This window comes from Carcharodon carcharias (genome assembly GCF_017639515.1).
Source record: "Carcharodon carcharias isolate sCarCar2 chromosome 39 unlocalized genomic scaffold, sCarCar2.pri SUPER_39_unloc_1, whole genome shotgun sequence".
Taxonomy (NCBI): domain Eukaryota; kingdom Metazoa; phylum Chordata; class Chondrichthyes; order Lamniformes; family Lamnidae; genus Carcharodon; species Carcharodon carcharias.
The window spans coordinates 416,352-438,027 of NW_024470814.1; the positions used below are offsets into that span (position 1 = coordinate 416,352).

Here is a 21,676-nt window from a genome sequence, read left to right on the forward strand (position 1 = left end):
TTCGAGTCCTCATGACCCTTCGACAGAACTTGAGAACAGAACTTCTTCAAGGAGGTAGGCATTTCTTGAAGAGCAGTGGCAGTCAATTAAACACAGAGATAAAAACAAAAAAACTGCGGATGCTGGAAATCCAAAACAAAAACAGAATTACCTGGAAAAACTCAGCAGGTCTGGCAGCATCGGCGGAGAAGAAAAGAGTTGACGTTTCGAGTCCTCATGACCCTTCGACAGAACTTGAGAACAGAACTTCTTCAAGGAGGTAGGCATTTCTTGAAGAGCAGTGGCAGTCAATTAAACACAGAGATAAAAACAAAAAAACTGCGGATGCTGGAAATCCAAAACAAAAACAGAATTACCTGGAAAAACTCAGCAGGTCTGGCAGCATCGGCGGAGAAGAAAAGAGTTGACGTTTCGAGTCCTCATGACCCTTCGACAGAACTTGAGAACAGAACTTCTTCAAGGAGGTAGGCATTTCTTGAAGAGCAGTGGCAGTCAATTAAACACAGAGATAAAAACAGCCGACTTCAGAGTGCGAGCAGGAAGTGCTACCGGAACATGGAGTGAGCTGGGAAGCGAGGGGCCCCCTCTGTTGGTGAGTCAATATTCTTGCTCTGAAAACCATTGCTCCAGAGGACAGTCCTGGTCGCGTATTGTGGCAGCGATTCGTGAGAATTGAACTGAGTGTCTTGTTTCTCAAAGTGCACCTAGAAGTGTGTAAAAAAAAAAACATGGTTATATAAAAAAAAATATTTTTCAGAGCATTGGATCCCCCAGAAGTGTTATGTTAGTGATTGAGAGCTATATTATCGCTACATCAGGGGCGAGGACATTATGTTCATAAAAAAGGCCTTGAACTCAATTTCAACAGAAAACAATGGATGTTTAACACTAGCTTATATCCGTGGAAGTGAATACGAATTTGTCAAATGTCCTTTAGGAGTTGAAAATGTGAACCTTGACTAATTCGTAGCTATTGTCCTGTCTGACAAAGACCCGGCCTTGGATCAGTGCACGGTTTAGGTTGAAAATAAATATTGAAAACTCACTATGGATCACTTTCCTTTAAAATAACACTGGTGTTCTGAAGCTGAGTGCTCCAGCATTGCAGTGCTGCCAGTCATTGCAAAGTTTGCATCTCTGCTTCCCCACTCCAAATAGTGTAACTTATTAGCAACTGGCATAATGGTTTCCAACTCAATTGATATTCTCGTCTGCAACTTGCTCTATGGAGTAACATATTATTTTCATTACCAATCTCTTCACAGCATCCTTAGCTAGGCACAGACCAATTGGGATTGTTACTACATTCGGGGTGCAGGAAGACCACAGTCAACTCCTCCTGACAAACGGTAGGTGGACTATCTCCTAAAGCACACTAGCACAGAACTGGCATCACTTGTACTGTTATGGGGAGGTGAAGCAGTGAGCCTCACAGAGATACAAAGTTCTTGAGCCACACAATTTAAGCGTAAAAACAGTCATGCTCACAGGTTCCCTTTTGACTCTCTTGGTCAGAAACAAGAACAATGCACACTAATGTGGTACCAGTTCACATTTTTTCGGCTGCACATGTACTCTTAAAATGAACAACCCCCACACCCCAGAGTAAATGAGGTCATTGCCTGAACCAACAATTCCAGAGACAGAAAACAATAATCTCAAACAATCACTGATACAGTGAAGGGGGAGGATAAGGGGGAGGGGTCGCAGAGAGAGTTGAGAACTGCATCTATCAGTTATATTGAGCAAGAACAGTGGTGCTTCTTCAGTGCATCTGATTATTATTGTCATCAACTATGCAAATTTGGATTCCAGTCCCAAATTACCAACATATCATAGAATTAGAGGATCAGAAAGAGAACATTCAGACCCTCTATCACATCTGTTCTGCCAATTACACATTGTCATTTTGCAACTCAGCTCCATTTATCTTCTTTCCATTGATATGTGTGGATAAATATTCCCAGAAACATTTCTACGTTAGAGAGTAGCAATTCTACACTGAGTTACAGTGATAGGATCAATTTCTGAGACTTAAGTGAGGGTTTAAAACTGTATCATTGAGCAGTGTAATCTTCCTGTCACCATTAACATCTCCCGGGTAGTCTGTTTTATGCAAGACTCGAGTTATGAGCGGTACTCATTTTTCTGGTATATACTTGATGCTATTTTATCTGCATTGCTATATTTGTTGTGAGAGCTTGTGATTTACACTGTATCTGTGATATGTGAATTTGGTTTTCATTTGTCTCCCTGTTTACAGCTTGACTTCCAGCCTATTTTTTTGAGTGGGAGATTCATGCTGTATCTATTAGTGCCTGTGAGTGTATGTGGGAGTTCCTTATTCTTTTATTATTGTTGGTGCTGTGGGTGTGTGTGTGTGTGCCATAAATGATGTCTCTGATGCTGTCTGGTCCTGCATCTGGGTGAGATGTATTCCATATCTATCAGTCTCCAGTACTTTGGTTCAATTTGGATTGCATATTATATCTATCAATCAATGATAACTGCTCGATGGATCATTTGAGTAATTCAGAGCTGTTCATCAGATTTGGATTTGATTTGTATCAGTTCGGCTTCTTAGTTTCTCTGTATTTCATTAGAAATAAAAGATTCACAGTCTATGGTACAGAATGCATGAGAAATTAATTCTTTAGTACTACAACCATTGATTCTTGTCTGATTCTTGCCAGACAATTGTGGGAGTCAATATGTTGTGACCGTATTTTGTGTTTTTTTTAGTGTGCTATTTTTTTTCTGAATGTACCTTACTTCGATGCATCAAGGTCCCAATTAGTTCTGTATTCTGTTCATGGTAGCATAATTCTAGATTCCAGACAAGCAAAGCATATGATTGACCAGGAATCATACAGATGATTCTGCATTACCTCCGATGAAATCAGCATTCAGCAACTGGATCATTTCTAGACTACCATGGAGTACCACAGACACTATTAATTCTATACTCTTTTGACAACAAAAACCATTCCAAAGTATAAGATTATCATACAGCAGGCATCTCACACTCATGTGCAGTAGCAGTCCGCAGAAAGTGTCACAGCTATTGTGGGATAATATAGGCATTGCATATCTTGCTTTACCATGTATTAACAGGATGACACTTGCACTGCTATGGATTATTACAGACACTCAATCCATATGCATGTGTAGGACAGACCAGCTACATATCCACATGAGAATTTTAGGCAAAGACCAAGAGACAGACCCTTCATATGTCCTACACATATGTTTTGTTGAACTTGAATATAATTAAATCCAGAATTCAGGTCAAGAGAATCAGGCTTCAAATGGAACGTTAGTTCACAGAGTCATATTAGAATACACAGACAGATATAACTCATTTAAAAAAAGGCTCCGGTATAGAAACATGTTGCCCTCAAGCTTTTTCAGTAGAAGAGAGTTGCTGAAAGAGCAAAAATGCATAACTTGGCAGTGAATTGTATCTGTTGCATGAAGCCATAATCTCAGACAATATCAGAGACTAAACACTATTTTAAGCATCCACTCAAAGGACAGATGTTGTTAGGTGTCAAACCAATCCACTATTTGTAGAAAATATAAGGAAGTGACAGATACAGAAATAATACCTAACTAAAATAAATAAAATATGATAGCAACATACTGAATCCCACACTTATATAGCAACAGTCAGACAGGAATCTATGGATGTGGTACAATAGAATAAATTTCTCATGCATTCTGTACCATATACTGTGAACCATAATTTTCTGAATGAAATACAGAGAAAATAACAAGACAAACTGATACAAATCAAATCCAAATCTAATGAACGGTTCTGAGTCACTGAAGTAATCCATCGTGCAGTTTTCATTGGTTGAGAGATATAATATGCAATCCAAAATGAATACTTTACTGGATGCTGACAGATATGGAATACATCTCATCCACATGCTGGACCAGACAGCATCAGACACATAATTAATGGTACACACACCTAGAGCACCAAAAAAAGAATTACACATAATAAAAGTAAAACGAGTTACTGCTTACACTCACAGGCACCATGAGGGACTTATAGATATAACAAGAATCCCACAGTCAAAAAAAATGGGCTGGAAGGCAAGGTGTAAACAGGGAGACTAATGAAATTCAAATTCACATATCAGATACAGTGTAAATCACAAGCTCTCAACAAAGTAGCAGTGCATAGAAAATAACATTGAGTATATGTACCAGAAAAATGAGTACAGCTCACAACTCGAGTCTTGCATAACAAAGACTACCTGGGAGATGCTAACAGTAACATTTAGATGACAATGTTGAATGTTACAGTTTTAAACCCTCACTTAAGCCTCAGGAACTGCTACTTCAGTCACAGATACCAGAAACCAACAGGAAGAGTATAACATATGCATTGCTACTCCAGAGATGAACAGTATGTCACAAACACATATATACCAGTGCTTGACAGGTACTGAATGTAACATGCGTTCACAGATCCAAAACTAAGTGTATCGAGAATAACCTACATTCATGACACAGAATCTTACAGGCATGGAATGGGACATGCTTGTAAGTGACAGGTGTAAATGAAAACCCACACTCAAATGATATAGACTGGCATGCACACTCGAGAACTCACAATTACACTCCAGAATGTGACCTATTTTTGAAAACAATACATGTTCACAATCAGGAAACTGGCAGGATCATGTTACACTCAAAGCTGCTAAATTGCAGACTGGTAGGGATAGAGTAGAATGCACAATAATGTAGCTGAACCTGCTAAATACAAAGCAACACTCTCACACCAAGAACTGGTAGCTCCAGAATACAACACACACGCACATACTAGAGCATGAGAAACACAGAGGAAAGACACTAAGAAATTGACAGGGATAGATTAGATTCCAAATATAAAACAACAGACACTGTCAGATACCAAATAAATCCGGCACCTATAGGTTAAATCTGGAAGGCAAAATGTCTAATAAAAAAATAAAAAAATCAGACACAAAAAAGGAACAGATACTAATTAAATTAGCATTCGCATACTGGAGACTGAGTGGAAGAGTTTCCAGTACATAATGATGTAGCAGACCATGACACGGATTTAAAAATGCAATTGTATAGCAAGGATGGCAGGTAAAGGTGAAAACATAAACTAACATGCCAGGGATAAATTAAAATCCAAATACATGACAACAGCCACGAACAGGTACTGAGTAAAATCCCAAACCCACAAACCTGAATCTTAGAGGGACAGAGTAAAATCTACCCTCACTTTGCATCGACTGACATGTGCAAAGGGAAAACTATTGTCTCTTACAGAAATGAAAATGCACATGGACTCACACAAGGAACTGAGAGACAAACAGGACCAAAAAGATAAGAGTTACAGAGTTAAATTCATTTTTAGACACCAGGGACTGAACAGTAAATGATACAAGGTATGCCCTCATACTAGAGACTCATGGGGAGACATTAAAATACACACATACATACCAGAAACCAGTAGGTATAGAGTAAACATACATCAGTTTCTGCTATGTGATGGTTAAGTACATAAAATTAATCACCAACATAGAGAAACTGTGCAGTACAGAGAGTGTCTGTCAAGCCAGTGTTGGGTGTTAGCAGGGCAGTTAAATGTGCACACTCTCATATGAACAGCTGAAGGGTACAGAATGATACGCAGTCTCTCATACAAAAGGCTGAAAGTACAGTAAGAAATTGACACCAATATTTCAGAAACTGGTACAGAGTAAGATACACAATCACATACCAGGGATTGACAGATATTTGTATAAAATCTGCTTTAGAAACCAGGAAATGGCAGGCGCAAAGTGAAACATGCAGTTAGACACTAGAGACTGACAGAGACGTGCCAAAGTGTACTCTCCTAGCAGAGGCGACCGGATATAAGATAACTAGATAACTAAAGTTTAAAAAAAAACATGCACAACAATCAGAAACTGACAGACACAAAGAAAACAAAAATCACCTTATAGACTGAATGGTTTATGGGTGTCTGGTTTGTTTAGAACCAGAATTTGAAGGAGAGGTTAAAAGTACTGGAGCAGAGGATAAATACCCTTAACAAAGACAGACAGAAGCAGAGAATCACCCACAGCCTCATACCAGAAAGAGAAACAGACAAGGGACAGTGCACATTCACAAACAATTCACTTAGGAATACAAGGAATTGGGCAGGGGAACTCTCATGCTAGACACTGCATGGTACAAAGCAAAGGAACAATCACATATCAGAAATGAGCATTTTCAGAGTGAAACAGCACTCCTATACCTCAGAGTAATTGGTATCATAGAAAAACATATACAGATCTCACAAGGCAAATAGGCATTGTTTCAAACTTCACTTAAATGCCAGCAAATGATTGGTACTGTCTAAAACATTCACTGCCCTATCAAAAACAGGTGGGTATTGAGTAAAACCAGCAATTATGTTCGAACAGGAACACATTAGAACTTGCACACACTTAGCAAATGTTGAAAGATACCGAGTAAAAAGAAAAAAAAAACACTCATACGATAAAGTGACAGGTAAGGAGTAAAGCACACCTGTACCTCATGTTGTCATGAACAGAGTAAATAAAGCAAAATTATCTACCAGAATCTGACAACTATTTCGTGAAAACATATATTATACATCAGCATCTGCGAAGTACATTACAGAACAATGACATACCGGGGAATGAACACATTGCACAATGGCTACCACAAACTGCCAGATATGGAATAATACAGAAGCTCAGAGTCAGACCATACAAGCAGAGCAAGGCAGACAGAGACAGAAAATCCAATACTCCTCTGTCAGAAACTGAAATGCATCATATCAAAATCAGAAACACAATTCAGAAACTGGCAGGTACAGTGTAAAACCACACTTACATGATAGAATGTATCTACCACTGATAAAATCATGCATACACCTGCCATTGAGCAAATCTTGCACTCACAAACCAGAAACAGAGACAGAAAAAAAAAAACAGACTCATTGCAGCAACTGCCATATCCAGAGTAAAACTTCCCCCACATTAAGAAACTGGCAAGTACTGAGTAAACCATTCACTCACATAACTGAAAATAAATGAGGCAATGTAACCCCTGCATGCAAAGTACAAAGGAAAGTGGAGATACAGAAGGAAAAGCCCCACACCCATACATAAAACTGGCAGTATATTAGAAAGTCCAAACTCCGATTTCTGCTCCCACCCGGTACAGATTAAAATCCATGCTCATACCAGAAGCTGTCAACAACAGAACAAAAAACATGTTCAGGTACCAGAAGCTGACAACTGCCATTACATTGTAGAGACCTAGGTTAATGCTGTGGGGACCTGGTTTTGAATCCCATCATGAAAGATGGTGAAATTTTAATTCACTAAGAATCTGGAATTGAGAGCTGGATGATGACCATGAAACAATTGCCAATTGTTGTATATATAAAAACTGGTTAACTAATGTCCTTTAGGGAAGGAGATCTGTTGTCCTTATCTGGGCCTGGCCTACATGTGATTCCAGACTCGAGCAATGTGGCTGATTTTTAAATGTCCTCTGAACAAGGGTAGTTAAGGATGGGCAATAAATGCTGGCCCAGCCAGAGACACCCACACACTATTAACAAATAAGAGGAAAAAGACGAAAATAAATACTCACAACAAAAGCTGGAAGTTACTAAATAACAACCACATTTCTGTGTCGAAGACCGAGAGGCCAGTCTCAAAAAATGCACGCTCATATACCTGGAAATTAATTGCATGAATCACATACCAGAGTCTGGCAGCTACAGTGTAAAGCACATAGGTGCATACCTGGGATTGATAAATACAGCACAAAACACACACTCATATAGTAAACACTGACAGATAAAGAAAAAAATAAACACAGACTCATGTGCTAGAAACTGACAGAAACAGAGAGAAAAACAAAACAGAAACACATTCACATGTCAGAAGCTTATAAATATTCAAGAAATCACATGACCACAAAGTCAAAACTGTAGGGACACATTTAAAGCCACATTTACACACTATATCCTGACAGGAATAGAACAGAACATAAACAGCCATAGAAAATATTGAGAGATACAGGGAATACCACTCAGTCACATACCAGAAAGGGGAACATGTAGAGAACAATACACAATCACAAGTAAAAAAAAAAACAGGGCTCTACAAAGAGAAAAAGAAAACTGTTACCAGACACTAATATTATAACACCATACAAATATTTTAGGTATCACTAACATATACATTGTAACACCACACTAATATACCAGGTATCATTAACATTAAAATATCACACTAATTTATCAGGAACTGGCAGTCTCAAAAAAATCTCTTGCCAGGCACTAACATATACATTGTAACACCACACTCGTGTATCATGTATCACTACCATTAACATCATAACACCACGCTAATATATGGTGTATCACTGACATATACATTGTAACACCACACTAATATATGATGTATCACTGACATATACATTGTAACACCACACTAATATATGATGTATCACTGACATATACATTGTAACACCACGCTAATTTATGATGTATCACTGACATATACATTGTAACACCACACTAATTTATGTTGTATCACTGACATATACATTGTAACACCACACTAATTTATGATGTATCACTGACATATACATTGTAACACCACACTAATATATGATGTATCACTGACATATACATTGTAACACCACACTAATATATGATGTATCACTGACATATACATTGTAACACCACACTAATATATCAGGTATTGACAGTCTCAAATGGAAACCATATTTCCAAATTTGAGACTGACAGGTACCATACGCTCTCAGAAAATGACTGGCACAGGATAACAACACTCACAAATGGCTGAAACCAATTGGTAAAGGTGGAAACACTCACTCAACTGCCAAAAAGTGGCAGAAGGAGAAAAAGCTGCATTCACATATCAGAGACTAACGGGGACAGAGTAGGTCATCCATGGATAAGTCAGAGATTGAGAGATTCTAAAACTCAGAGTCATGTCCTGGATAGAACATACATTCATCATATACCAGAAACTTAACAAGATAAGAATACTTCGCCCAAAAAAGGAAAATAAAATGAGAAACAAGTTGAGAAGCCACACTCTTATATATAAAACTGATTGGAACATTATGAAGCACCGCACTAAACAATCTGAACATAATCGAAACAGAATAAAGCATGCACTCACATCCCAGGAGCTCAAAAATACAGGGAAAAAAGATGCTGACAAATCAGAAATAGAAAGTACAGTATAAAATCCCAAATCAAGCTATATTGAAAGTTACAGACTACAATCTGCCAGCATAGACCAGTGAATGAGAGGTACATTACAACATCCATACTCCTGTACCAAGACCTGATAGGAAGAGAGGTAAAAACACACTCTACCTGAGACTGCTTCTGTATTACTCAAACTACACTCACATATCAGATTCTGACAGGTAAAATGTAAGACCCATGCTGATCAGAATCTGAAATCAGCCAAAAAAATCCACAATCCTATACAGGGATTGAGAGGTCAAATATAAAAATGACATAGTCACATTTCCAGACATTAATGGTACAAAGCAAGATTAGAATCACATCCTAGAATATGGCAGATAAAAAGTAAACAAAACCCTTTCTGATCAGTGAATGACAAGGACAGAGTAACATCTCAAAGTTACATACCAGAAACTTGATAAGTAAAGATTAAAACCCACAGTAACATTCTAGATATTGACAGGCCAGTGTGAAACTCACACCCACAAAGCCCGGTCCAGGTACAAATTGAAAGCAAACTCTAAAACCAAAAACTTGACAGGTACTCTCTAAGTCAGCACTCACAAAGCAGAGCCTGTCAGATACAGAGTGGAAACTACTCTGATACACAAAAAAGACAGGTAATGAGTAAAACACAAAATCAGCCAGCAGAAATTGACAGATGCAGGGAAGAATCCTCACTCACATTTCAGAGAGTGGTAGATATGGAATAATCCAAGCAAAGATAGAAATATTGATTAAGTATCACACGCAGATGACAAAAGCAGACATGTGTAAAACAAAAAGGCGCACACCTGCACTGTAAAATGTCATGTAAAGGATGAAACATACAAGGTCACAGCAGAAACTGAAAGGCACATCATAAAACACACCTTCACATACCACAGGCTGAGACACAGGGTAAAGCTAACACAAGCCAAGTGCTGGCCAATATGGGAGAAAGGATAAAATCCCATACCAGACACTGACAGGGACATTATAAATGTGGGATTCTGATAGCAGGAACTGAATGGCACAGTATAAAGCCCACACTCTTGCTACAGTGAATTGATAGCAACATTATGAATTTCAGACTCACATACAAGAGACTGACAACAAAACAAAACAGTTCCCTGCCAAACCCGGGACTTACAGTTTCAGAGTAAATCAAACAAGTACACAGCAGAGACTAACACAAACAAAGTATTTTACACATTAGCAAATGACAGATATGGAACACACACTCTCACATAGCAGAATCTGAAATGGGGAGAGTAAAATCCATACACACGTAGAAATAACTGAGATGTGGATGAAAATCCACTCTGCCCTACCAGTAATTGAGAGAGACAGGTAAAACAAAAATCATACTCCAGAAACTGACAAATGGGGTAAAACTCTCACTCACACTCCAAGCACAGGCAGCTCCAGAATAAAACATCTACCCTCATACTGGGCACTGAAAGTGAGAGAAAAAAAAAAGTGATTGGCAGAGATAGATTAATATTCAAATATATCGCAAACACTGATCCGTAGTGAAAACAACCTACCTCCATATTGCTAAATGTGACAGAGGCAATATATTATACAAAGTCACATACAGGAAAAGGTAGGGACTAATTAAACCAGAATTCACAGATCGGAGACTGACCAAGAGATAGCAGAACACAGAATACTGCAGTGGAGAGTGACAGTGGCAGAAATGGGGAAAAAAAAAAAACAAATGCATGTAACAAGAGCTGGCAGGTAGAGAATGATACATGTACATTATACTGGGATTGACAGAGATAGATTAATACCCAGACACAAGCCAAGAGATTCTAACGGCACTGAGTAAAACCCAAACCCATATGTCTTAAAATTAATGTACTGGAGAAAATCGACATTCAATTGGTTGACGGATACAAAGGGAAATATATTCTCTTGACTTAGAAACTGAATAAAATGCACATGCAGGAAAGAAACAGGTACAGAGTAAAATCTGTTATTGCACAGCAGGGCTGGAGGAGGAGAGACTAAAATGCAAAATTGTATATCATCAACTGACAGGTATATAATAATCATACACTCCCTCAGCAGAAATTAAAGACATTACATAAAAATCCATACTATAATAAACACACACACACACACACACACACACACACGCACCCCCACACACATAACAAAGACACTCTGGTGCAATAATAAACACACACTCAGAGGAGCAGCTGAACTCACATAGCACAGGCTGAAAGTTACAGTTTAGAAGGTATCCCCATAATTCCAAAAGTGACAGGTACAAAGTAAAATGCAGAATTGCATACCAGAGACTGATAGATATGGAAGTAAACCTGCACACAAAAATCAGAAAATAGCAGGTACAGATTAAAACATGCAATTACATCTGATAGTGAAAAACAAACACTTGCCTAGTGGAAAATGACAGATGTACAATAAAACACATACTCACATCAGAAACTGACCAGCAGAGAGAGAAAGAAAAAACAGGACACATGTCAGAAACTGACTGCTACTGAATCATTCACACAATGACAAATTAGAAACTGAAGAAACAGTTTAAAAGCCACGCTTGCACAGTGGAAACTGAGAGGGACATAGTCAAACATAAAATAAAACATACAGCAAAGACAAATAGGCACAAAGAATAACTCATTGTACAAAACAGACATAGGAACAGGCAGGGAACAACACACATTCACAAATAAATCACTTAGGAATATCAATGGTTGGGGTGGGCATGGTGTGACCTTAATACCAGACACACTGAGGTTCAATGTAAAACCCTGCTCACGTATCAGAAATTGGCAGAAAACAGGCACAAATCTCAGAAAATGACAAACACAGTGTAAAACTGCCAGCAACAGAGTGTATTTTTTGAAACATTCATCACCTTCCACAGCCTGCAATTGCACCCAAAAGACAAACGGACAGTGTAGAACATGTAAAAACATAACAAAAACTAAAAGAGGCTGATTAAATCTCAAACACACAAGATATTGACAGGTGCTGAATAAAATCATGCACCCATACGTGCAATAGTCATTAGCAGAGTAAGAATCAAAATTCACCACCTTAGACTGACAGGTATTTAGTAGAATGCACTCACAAAGTCTCAGGTGTACATTAGGATACCCACACTCACATACTGAATCAATTGCACAATCCCTACCAGAGACTGCCAGATATGGAATAAAGCGTTCATTGGCATACCAGAGCTGAATGAGCCAGAGAAACATCCATGCAAACACATCAAAGAGAGACTGATGCAGAGAAAGGCCCACACTCCCATGTCAGACACTGACACCAGCCTTTTTTAAATCACACTCTCAACTTACACTGACATAAGTGAATCCATCACTCATTCATTTATGAAACCACCCGCCAAAACAAAACTAGTAGTTACTGCTTAAAATTTGAACTCACAATCCAGGAGGGACAGAGCAGAACATCGACAAGATTTCTATCAACAGCCATATACAGAATAAACCTACACTCAGACACCAGAAACTGGCAGGTACTGAATGATTCATGTCCTCGTATAACTATGTATGTATTATACCTGTATAAAATGCAATCCAAATTGAACCACAGCACTGGGTACTGACAGATATGGAATATATCTCACTCAGATTCAGCTCCAGACAGCATCAGACACATCATTAATGGCACACACACCAACAGCGCCAAAAAAAGCCTTACACATAATAAAAGTAAAACAAATTCCTACATACACTCACAGACACTATGATGGAGTTAGCGATATAGCATGAATATCCCACTCAATAAAATAGGCTGGAAGGCAAGCTGTAAACAGAGAGACTAATGAAAACCAAATTCACGTATCACAGATACAGGTAAATCACAAGGTCACCAACAAAGATAGCATTGCAGAGAAAATAACATGGAGTATATGTACCAGAAAAATGAGTACAGCTCACAACTCGAGTCTTGCATAACAAATACTACCCCGGAGATGCTAATGGTAACATTTAGATGACAATGTTGAATGATACACATTTAAACCCTCACATAAGCCTCAGGAACTGTTACTTCAGTCACATACCAGAAACTAACAGGAAGAGTATAAGAAATTTACACCTATATTTCAGAAACTGGTACAGAGTAAGATGTACAATTGCATACCAGAGATTGACAGATATTTGTATAAAATCGGCTTTCAGAAACCTGGAAATGGCAGGTGCAAAGTGAAACATACAGTTAGACACTAGAGACTGACAGAGACGTGGCAAAGCGCACTCTCCTAGTAGAGGCGAACGGATATAAGATAACTAGATGAATAAAGTTTTTAAAAAAAACATGCACATCAATCAGAAACTGACATACTCAAAGAAAACAAAAATCACCTCATAAACTGAATGGTTTGTGGGTGCCAGAAATTGAAGGAGAGTTTAAAAGTACTGAAGCCTGCCAGGGACAAAGCAGAGCATAAACACACTTAGCAAAGACTGACAGAAGCAGTGAATCACCCACAGCCTCATACCAGCAAGAGAAACAGGCAAGGGACAGTGCACATTCACAAACAATTCACTTAGGAATACAAGGAATTGGGCAGGGGAACTCTCCTGCTAGACACTGCATGGTACAAAGCAAAGTAGCAATCACATATCAGAAATGAGCATTTTCAGATTGAAACAGCACTCCTATACCTCAGAATAATTGGCATCATAGAAAAACACATGCAGATCTCACAAAACAAATAGGCATTGTTTAAATCTTCACTTAAATGCCAGCAAATGATTGGTACTGGCTAAAACATTCACTGCCCTATCAAAAACATGCAGGTATTGAGTAAAACCAGCAATTACGTTCGAACAGGAATACATTAGAACTTGCACACACTTAGCAAATGTTGAAAGATACTGAGTAAAAAGAAAAAAAACACTCATAAGATAAAGTGACAGGTAAGGAGTAAAACACACCTGCACCTCATGTTGTCATGAACAGAGTAAATAAGACAACATTAGGTACCAGAAGCTGACAACTATTTAGTGAAAACCAATGTTATACATCAGCATCTGCGAAGTACATTAAAGAACAGTCACAAACCGGGGAATGAACACATTGCACAATGGCTACCACAAACTGCCAGATATGGAATAATACAGAAGCTCAGAGTCAGACCATACAAGCAGAGCAAGGACAGACAGAGACAGAAAATCCAATACTCCTATGTCAGAGACTGAAATGCACCATATCAAAATCAGACACACAATTCAGAAACTGGCAGGTACAGTGTAAAACCACACTTACATGATAGAATGTATCTACCACTGAGAATCATGGAAACACCCACCAAAAACCACCATGTACTGAGCAAATCTTGCACTCACAAACCAGAGACAGAAAAAAAAAAACAGACTCATTGCAGCAACTGCCTTATCCAAAGTAAACCCACCCCCACATTAAGAAACTGACAAGTACTGGGTAAACCATTCACTCATATAAATAAAAATAAATGAGGCAAAGTAACCCCTGCATGTAAAGGGCAAAGGAATGTGGAGATACAGAAGGAAAAGCCCCACACCCATACATAAAACTGGCAGTATATTAGAAAGTCCGTACTCCGATTTCTGCTCCCACCAGGTACAGATTAAAATCCATGCTCATACCAGAAGCTGACAAGAACAGAACAAAAAAACATGCTCAGGTACCAGAAGCTGACAACTGCCATTACATTGCAGAGACCTAGGTTCATGCTGTGGGGACCTGGTTTTGAAACCCATCATGACAGATGGTGAAATGTTAATTCCCTAAAAATCTGGAATTGAGAGCTGGATGATGACAATGAAACCATTGCCGATTGTCATATATATAAAATCTGGTTCACTAATGTCCTTTAGGGAAGGAGACCTGTTGTCCTTTTCTGGGCCTGGCCTACATGTGATTCCAGACTCGAGCAATGTGGCTGATTGTTGAATTCCCTCTGAACAAGGGCAATTAGGGATGGGCAATAAATGCTGGCCCAGCCAGAGACACCCACACACTATTAATCTATAAGAGAAAAAAGAGGAAAATCAATACTAACACTACCCAAGCTGAAAGTTACAAAATAACAACCACATTGCTGTATCAAAGACCGAGAGGCCAGTCTCAGAAAATGCACACTCATATACCTGGAAATTAAATGCGTGAAGGGAAGTTCAGAATCACATACCAGAGGCTGGCAGCTACAGTGTAAAGCACATAGGTACATACCTGGGATTGATAAATACAGCACAAAGCACACACTCGTATACTAAACACTGACTGATAAAGAAAACTTAACCACAGACTCATGGGCTAGAAACTGACAGAAACAGAGAGAAAAACAAAACAGAAACATATTCACATGTCAGAACCTTATAAATACTGAAGAAATCACATGACCACAAAGTCAAAACTGTAGGGACACATTTAAAGCCACATTTACACACTATAACCTTACAGGAATAGAACAGACCATAAACAGCCATAGAAAATATTGAGAGATACAGGGAATACCACTCAGTCACATACCAGAAAGGGGAACATGTAGAGAACAATACACAGTCATAATTTTTAAAAAATGGGCACTACAAAGAGAAAAAGAAAACTGTTACCAGACATTAACATATACTTTATAACACCACACTAATATATCATTTATCACTAAAATAATTGTTGTAATGCCACACTAATATGTGAGGTATCACGAATATATTCATTGTAACACCACACGAATATATCAGGTATCACTAACATTAACATTGTAACACCACACTAAGATATTAGGTATCACTAACATCTACATTGCAACATCGCACTAATATATCAAGTATCGACGGTCTCAAATGGAAACCACATTTCCAAATTTGAGACTGACAAGCACCATATGACCTCAGCAATGGATAGGCACAGAATGAAAACACACACAAATTCCAGAAACCAATTGGTAAAGGTGAAAACTCTCACTCAACTGCCAAAAGTGGCATAGTAAGCAAAATCTGCATTCATATACCAGAGACTAACAGAGACAGAGTAGATGATCCATGGACATGTCAGCGACTGAGAGATTCTAATACTCAGAGTCATGTACTGGATAGAACATACATTCATCATATACCGGAAACTTAACAAGACAAAGAAAGCTTCACCCAAAGAAGGAAAATATATTGAGAAGCAAATTGAAAAGCCACTCTCTCACTTGATTGATGGATACAAAGGAAAATGTATTCTCCTGACTTAGAAACTGAATAAAATGCACATGCAGTAAAGAGACAGGTACAGAGTAAAATCTGTTTTTGCACAGCAGGGCCTGAGGAGGAGAGACTAAAATGTGACTTTGTATACCATAATCTGACAGGTATATAATAGTCATACACTCCCTCAGCAGAAACTGAAGACATTACATTAAAATCCAGAGCATAATAAACACACACACACACATATATACACAACACACATAAACACACACACATACACACACCCAAACACACACGCCCACACACCAACCCCCCCCCAACACACACACTCACACACACAAACACACCCGCACACCAACACACACCCCCAAACACACACTCCCCCACATCCATAACAAAGACACTGCTGTAGTTATAAAGACACACTCAGAGGAGCAGCTGAACTCACATATCACAGGCTGAAAGTTACACTTTAGAAGGTACTCCCATAATTCCAAAACTGACAGGTGCAGAGTAAAATGCAGAATTGCATACCAGAGACTGATAGATATGGAAGTAAACCTGCACACACAAATCAGAAAATAATAGGTACAGATTAAAACACGCAATTACATTGATTATGAAAAACAAAACACTCACCTAGTGGAACCTGACAGATACAGAATAAAACAGAGTCACATCAGAAATGGACCAGCAGAGAAAGAGAGAGAGAGTAAAAAGGCACATGTCAGAAACTGACCGCTATTGAATTATCCACCCAATGATAAATTAGAAACTGAAGAAACAGTTTAAAAGCCACGCTTGCACACTGGAAGATATGGTAAGGACTGAGAGAAGCCATGTAAAAAAACACTGTCACGTAAACCAAGTGGACGAGCAATGAATGCAACATATATTCACATACCAGAAGCAGAAGGAACAATGTAAATTCCATATTCAAATAGAAAATTAAAACCTAAGATCCAAAAGGAAACTCCACATGCATATAAACAAAACTGTCAGATACATTATCAAGGCTCCACTCACTAATCTGAAGCTAACAGCCACACATACAAAAATACACACTCGCATGACACAAGCTCTCACATGCAAAACAAGAACATGTTTACCAACCATATGCTGGCTGGTCCTGATTGAAATCCAAAATCATACCAAATGCTGGCTTCTACAGAGTAAAACTGGCCAGCACAGACAAGAGAATGATAGGTACATTATAAAATCCACATTCACATATTAGGTACCTGTGGGATGAGTGCTAAATACAACCATAGCTGATGCGGATTGCTACAGAAGAAAATATACACTCACACGGCACACACTCTGACATGTAAAGAGTAAAATCCACAGTCAATTATCAGAACCTGTAAGCTACCAAATAAAAAAAAACACATGCCCATATCATTAACTGAATATAAAAATACATGGTCCGATATCTGGAAAGTAAAGTTACACAGCAAAACTCAGAATAACATCCTAGTTCCTGACGAGTACTGATTAAATGCACTATTGTTGTATCAGAGATTGGCAAGCACAGAGAAAAACACAATATCACACACCAGAAACTAACAGGTACAGGTTTAAACCTATAATCACAAAGCAGATACCAACAGGGCAGTGTGAAACTCATACCCACGTGGAAGAGACTGGTTATAAGTTAGAAGCACATGCACAAACCAGAAACTTGCCAGGGTAAATTGACATTCTAATAGTTGAGTCTGAAAAAAACAGAGTGAAAATTATACTCCTATCTGAAAATGAGTTACTAAATTGAAGATACATTCAGCATTCAGGAAGTGACAGATGCAGAGTAACATCTTCACTGTGGGTATGCTTGATGATGATTGCACAATATTCAGCACCGTTCTCAGCTCCTCAGATACTGAAAGAGTGTCCATGTCCATGTCCAAATGCAGCAAGACCTAGACAATATCTAGGTTTGGAATGACAAGTGGCAAGTAACATCCACATCACATAAGTGCCAGGCAATGACCTTCTCCAACAAGAGAACCTAACCACCACCCTTTGACATTCAATGTCATTAACATCACTGAATCCCCCACTATCAACATTCTGGGGGTTAACAGTGTCAAGAAACTGAACTGGACTAGACATATAAATACCCTGGCTACCAGAGCAGGTCAGAGGCTAGGAATCCTGTGGAGAGTAACTCGCCTCCCAACTCCCCAACAGTGTCTACCATCCTCAAGGCATGTTAGGAGTGTGAGGGAATACTCTCCACTAGTCTGGATGAGTGTAACTCCAACAACATAAGATGCTTGATACCATCCAGTACAAAGCAACCCACTTGATTGGCACCACATCCACAAATATTGGTTCCCTCCACCAGTGACGCACAGGAGCAGCAGTGTGTATCATCTGCAAGATGCACTGCAGGAACTCACCAACGCTCCTTGGACAGCATCTTCCAAACCCATGACTGCTACGAACTAGCAGGACAAGGACAGCGACATATGAGGACACCAGCACCTGCAAGTTCTCCTTTAAGCCACTCACCATCTTGACCTGGAAATATATTGCTATTCCTTCAATGTCTCTGGGTCAAAAACCTGGCATTCCCTCCCTAACAACAGTTTGCGTACCTATATCACATGGACTGCAGCAGTTCAAGATGACAGCTCTTTTCAAATGCAATTTGTGATGGACAATTAATACTGGCCTAACCAGGCATTCCTACATCTCATAAATGATTAAATATACACATTTTTGAAATGTGCATACAAGGTATTGACATAAAGAGAAAAAAAATCTTCAATCCAGAAAGTGATAATTACAGATTAGGTACTGCTCTCACATGACAGGAACAGACAGGCACAAGAACTGTTGCACAGTCTCACCATTCACTGTCAAGTACAGTATGAAACTCAGAGTCCCACACCAGAGACTGGGAGTTGCATCATAAAACATATATTCACATAGTGGAGTTGCATTGAGAGTAAAAATAGCACTCCGTACACAGATCTGGAATGCAGAGAAGACAAGCCACACTCCAATACAAAACACTGGCAGGGACAACAGTAGACTGGAACTCTTATACTTGAAACTGAAAGATGCATTATTGCAAGAACACTCCTGGACTAGTGAACTGAGAAGTACATATGCAGCCCATCCTCACACACCAAAGACTGTCAGAGAGAAAAAAGAAACTTTGTTGACTAACCAGGGAGGAAGCAGGTGCAGAGCACATAGCACACCTACACAGCAGAGACAAACAGATACCAAGTAAAATCCCATGGGTCCTGTCTTAGAAGAGGACAGGGAAAGGTTTCACACTCACACATACCAGAAACTGAAAGGGGCCGAGCTAATCCACTCACATACACCAAAACTGACAGATATAAAGGAAAATCTACACTGCTTTAGTCGGAAAAGTCATGTACCAGAAACTGACAGATATAGTGTAAAATCCACACTCACTTTCAGGGACTGATGCTACAGAATAAAGTGCTGATTCACAGAGCAGAGACTGCCATGTTAGAGAAATGAAAATTCCAATGGATATCGAAAAAAAGCCAAAAATCACAAACCAGATAATGCCAGCATTAGAGTAAACTGAGATTCGTGAAGCACAAATTCACATTCAGCAAAATGTTATTTGTTCATGGGGGGTCAACAGCAAGGCAAAGATTTGTTGCCCATCACTAACTGCCCTTGAATTGAGTGGTTTGCTGGGCCACTTCAGAGGTAATGCACATATGCTCTAGGTCAGGAGTCACATGTAGGCCAGACCGGGTAAGGACAGCAGATATCACTCCCTAAAGGACATTAGTGAACCAGATGGGTTTTTATGGCAATTTATGATAATTTCATGGTTCACTAGTCGTGAGACTCATTTTCGATTCCAGATTGAAAAAATGATTTAATTGAATTAAATTCAATTGTGAAACCACGTAACTAGATCATTCAGCTGGGCTCCTGGAATACCAGTCCACTTTACATTACCACTAGATGTCACCGTCTCCGCACCAACACCCCTTCCCAAACCCGCTAATGCAGGTGTAAAAATATCTGGTGATTTTTCCACAACTGCCAAATGATGAAACATTTTCACCCCAACACAGGGAAGTCCTCCAGAGGCCTGAGCATCAAGCACTCCTTCCTGAATGATCCCTTCCACCTCCTCTGACATATGCCAAGACCAGCAGCACCATCAGCTCCCCAAAGGTCCAGAGATTTGTGCGGCCACTACTACCTGGGAAGTTGGCCAAAGAAAGTTGAAGGGAGGGACAAAGGCCAGGACCAACGGCGCCAGCTTCAAGTAAAACTACACTGTGCACTGTGGAAAACAAGAACAGTAAGGCTCTTTGAAGAACCATGTTCAAAATCACTTAGCGGAGAGTTCTATCCGTTTCAGCAACCCTTCAAGTTGGAGTCCAGCGACCCCTCTGGAATGGGACTATCGCAGAAGTCAGACACTTTTAGTACAACCCACCGATTAAACATACCGGAGTGAACAGGAGAGTGACCTAGGGGACGGAAATAACATACAAAAACAAAAATAGCTGTAAAAACTCAGCAGGTCTGGCAGCATCTCCAGAGAGGAATACAGTTAATGTTTTGAGTCCGTATGACTGTTCGGCAGAAATATGGAAATATAGAAATGAGGTGAAATGTAAGATAGTTGAGGGGGGGTGAGACAGGTAGAGCTGGATGGAAGACCAGTGATAGATGGAGGCAAAGAAGAGATTGCCAAAGATGTCATAGAAAAAAGGACAAAGGGGTGTTGACGGTGGTGATATTAGCTAAGGAATGTGCGAATGGTGACATCAATGGTAGAATGCAGGCGTTTGGTCTCTCCTTTGGAGAGGAGACCTCATTGGGAGCAGTGAATGCAATAGACTAAATTGAAGGAAGTGCAAATGAAATTTTGCTTTACTTGAAATGAATGTTTGGGACCTTCGATGGTGACGAGGGGGGAAGTAAATGGGCAGGTGTTACACCTTCTGTGGTTGCATGGGATGGTGCCATGGGAGGGGCTTGAGATGTAGGGGATGATAAAGGCATGGACCAGGGTGTCCCAGAGGGAACGATCACTGCGGAATTCTGCCGGGGGGGTGGGTGGGTGGGGGGTTGGTGAAGGGAAGATTTGTTTGGTGGTGGCATCATGCTGGAGTTGGCGCAAATGGCTGAGGATGATCATTTGAATGTGCAGGCTGATGGGGTGATAAGTGAGGACAAGGTGGACCCTATC

At 39.4% G+C, this 21,676-nt stretch overlaps 1 long non-coding RNA gene across 1 annotated transcript; it reads left to right on the forward strand.

The window, feature by feature from the left end:
- The first annotated feature begins 401 nt into the window (after positions 1-401).
- Positions 402-21,087, forward strand: LOC121274927. The gene is made up of 3 exons (XR_005942325.1): positions 402-592; positions 1,266-1,349; positions 20,547-21,087. It is a non-coding gene; the product is annotated as an uncharacterized LOC121274927 (long non-coding RNA).
- Positions 21,088-21,676: the final 589 nt, after the last annotated feature.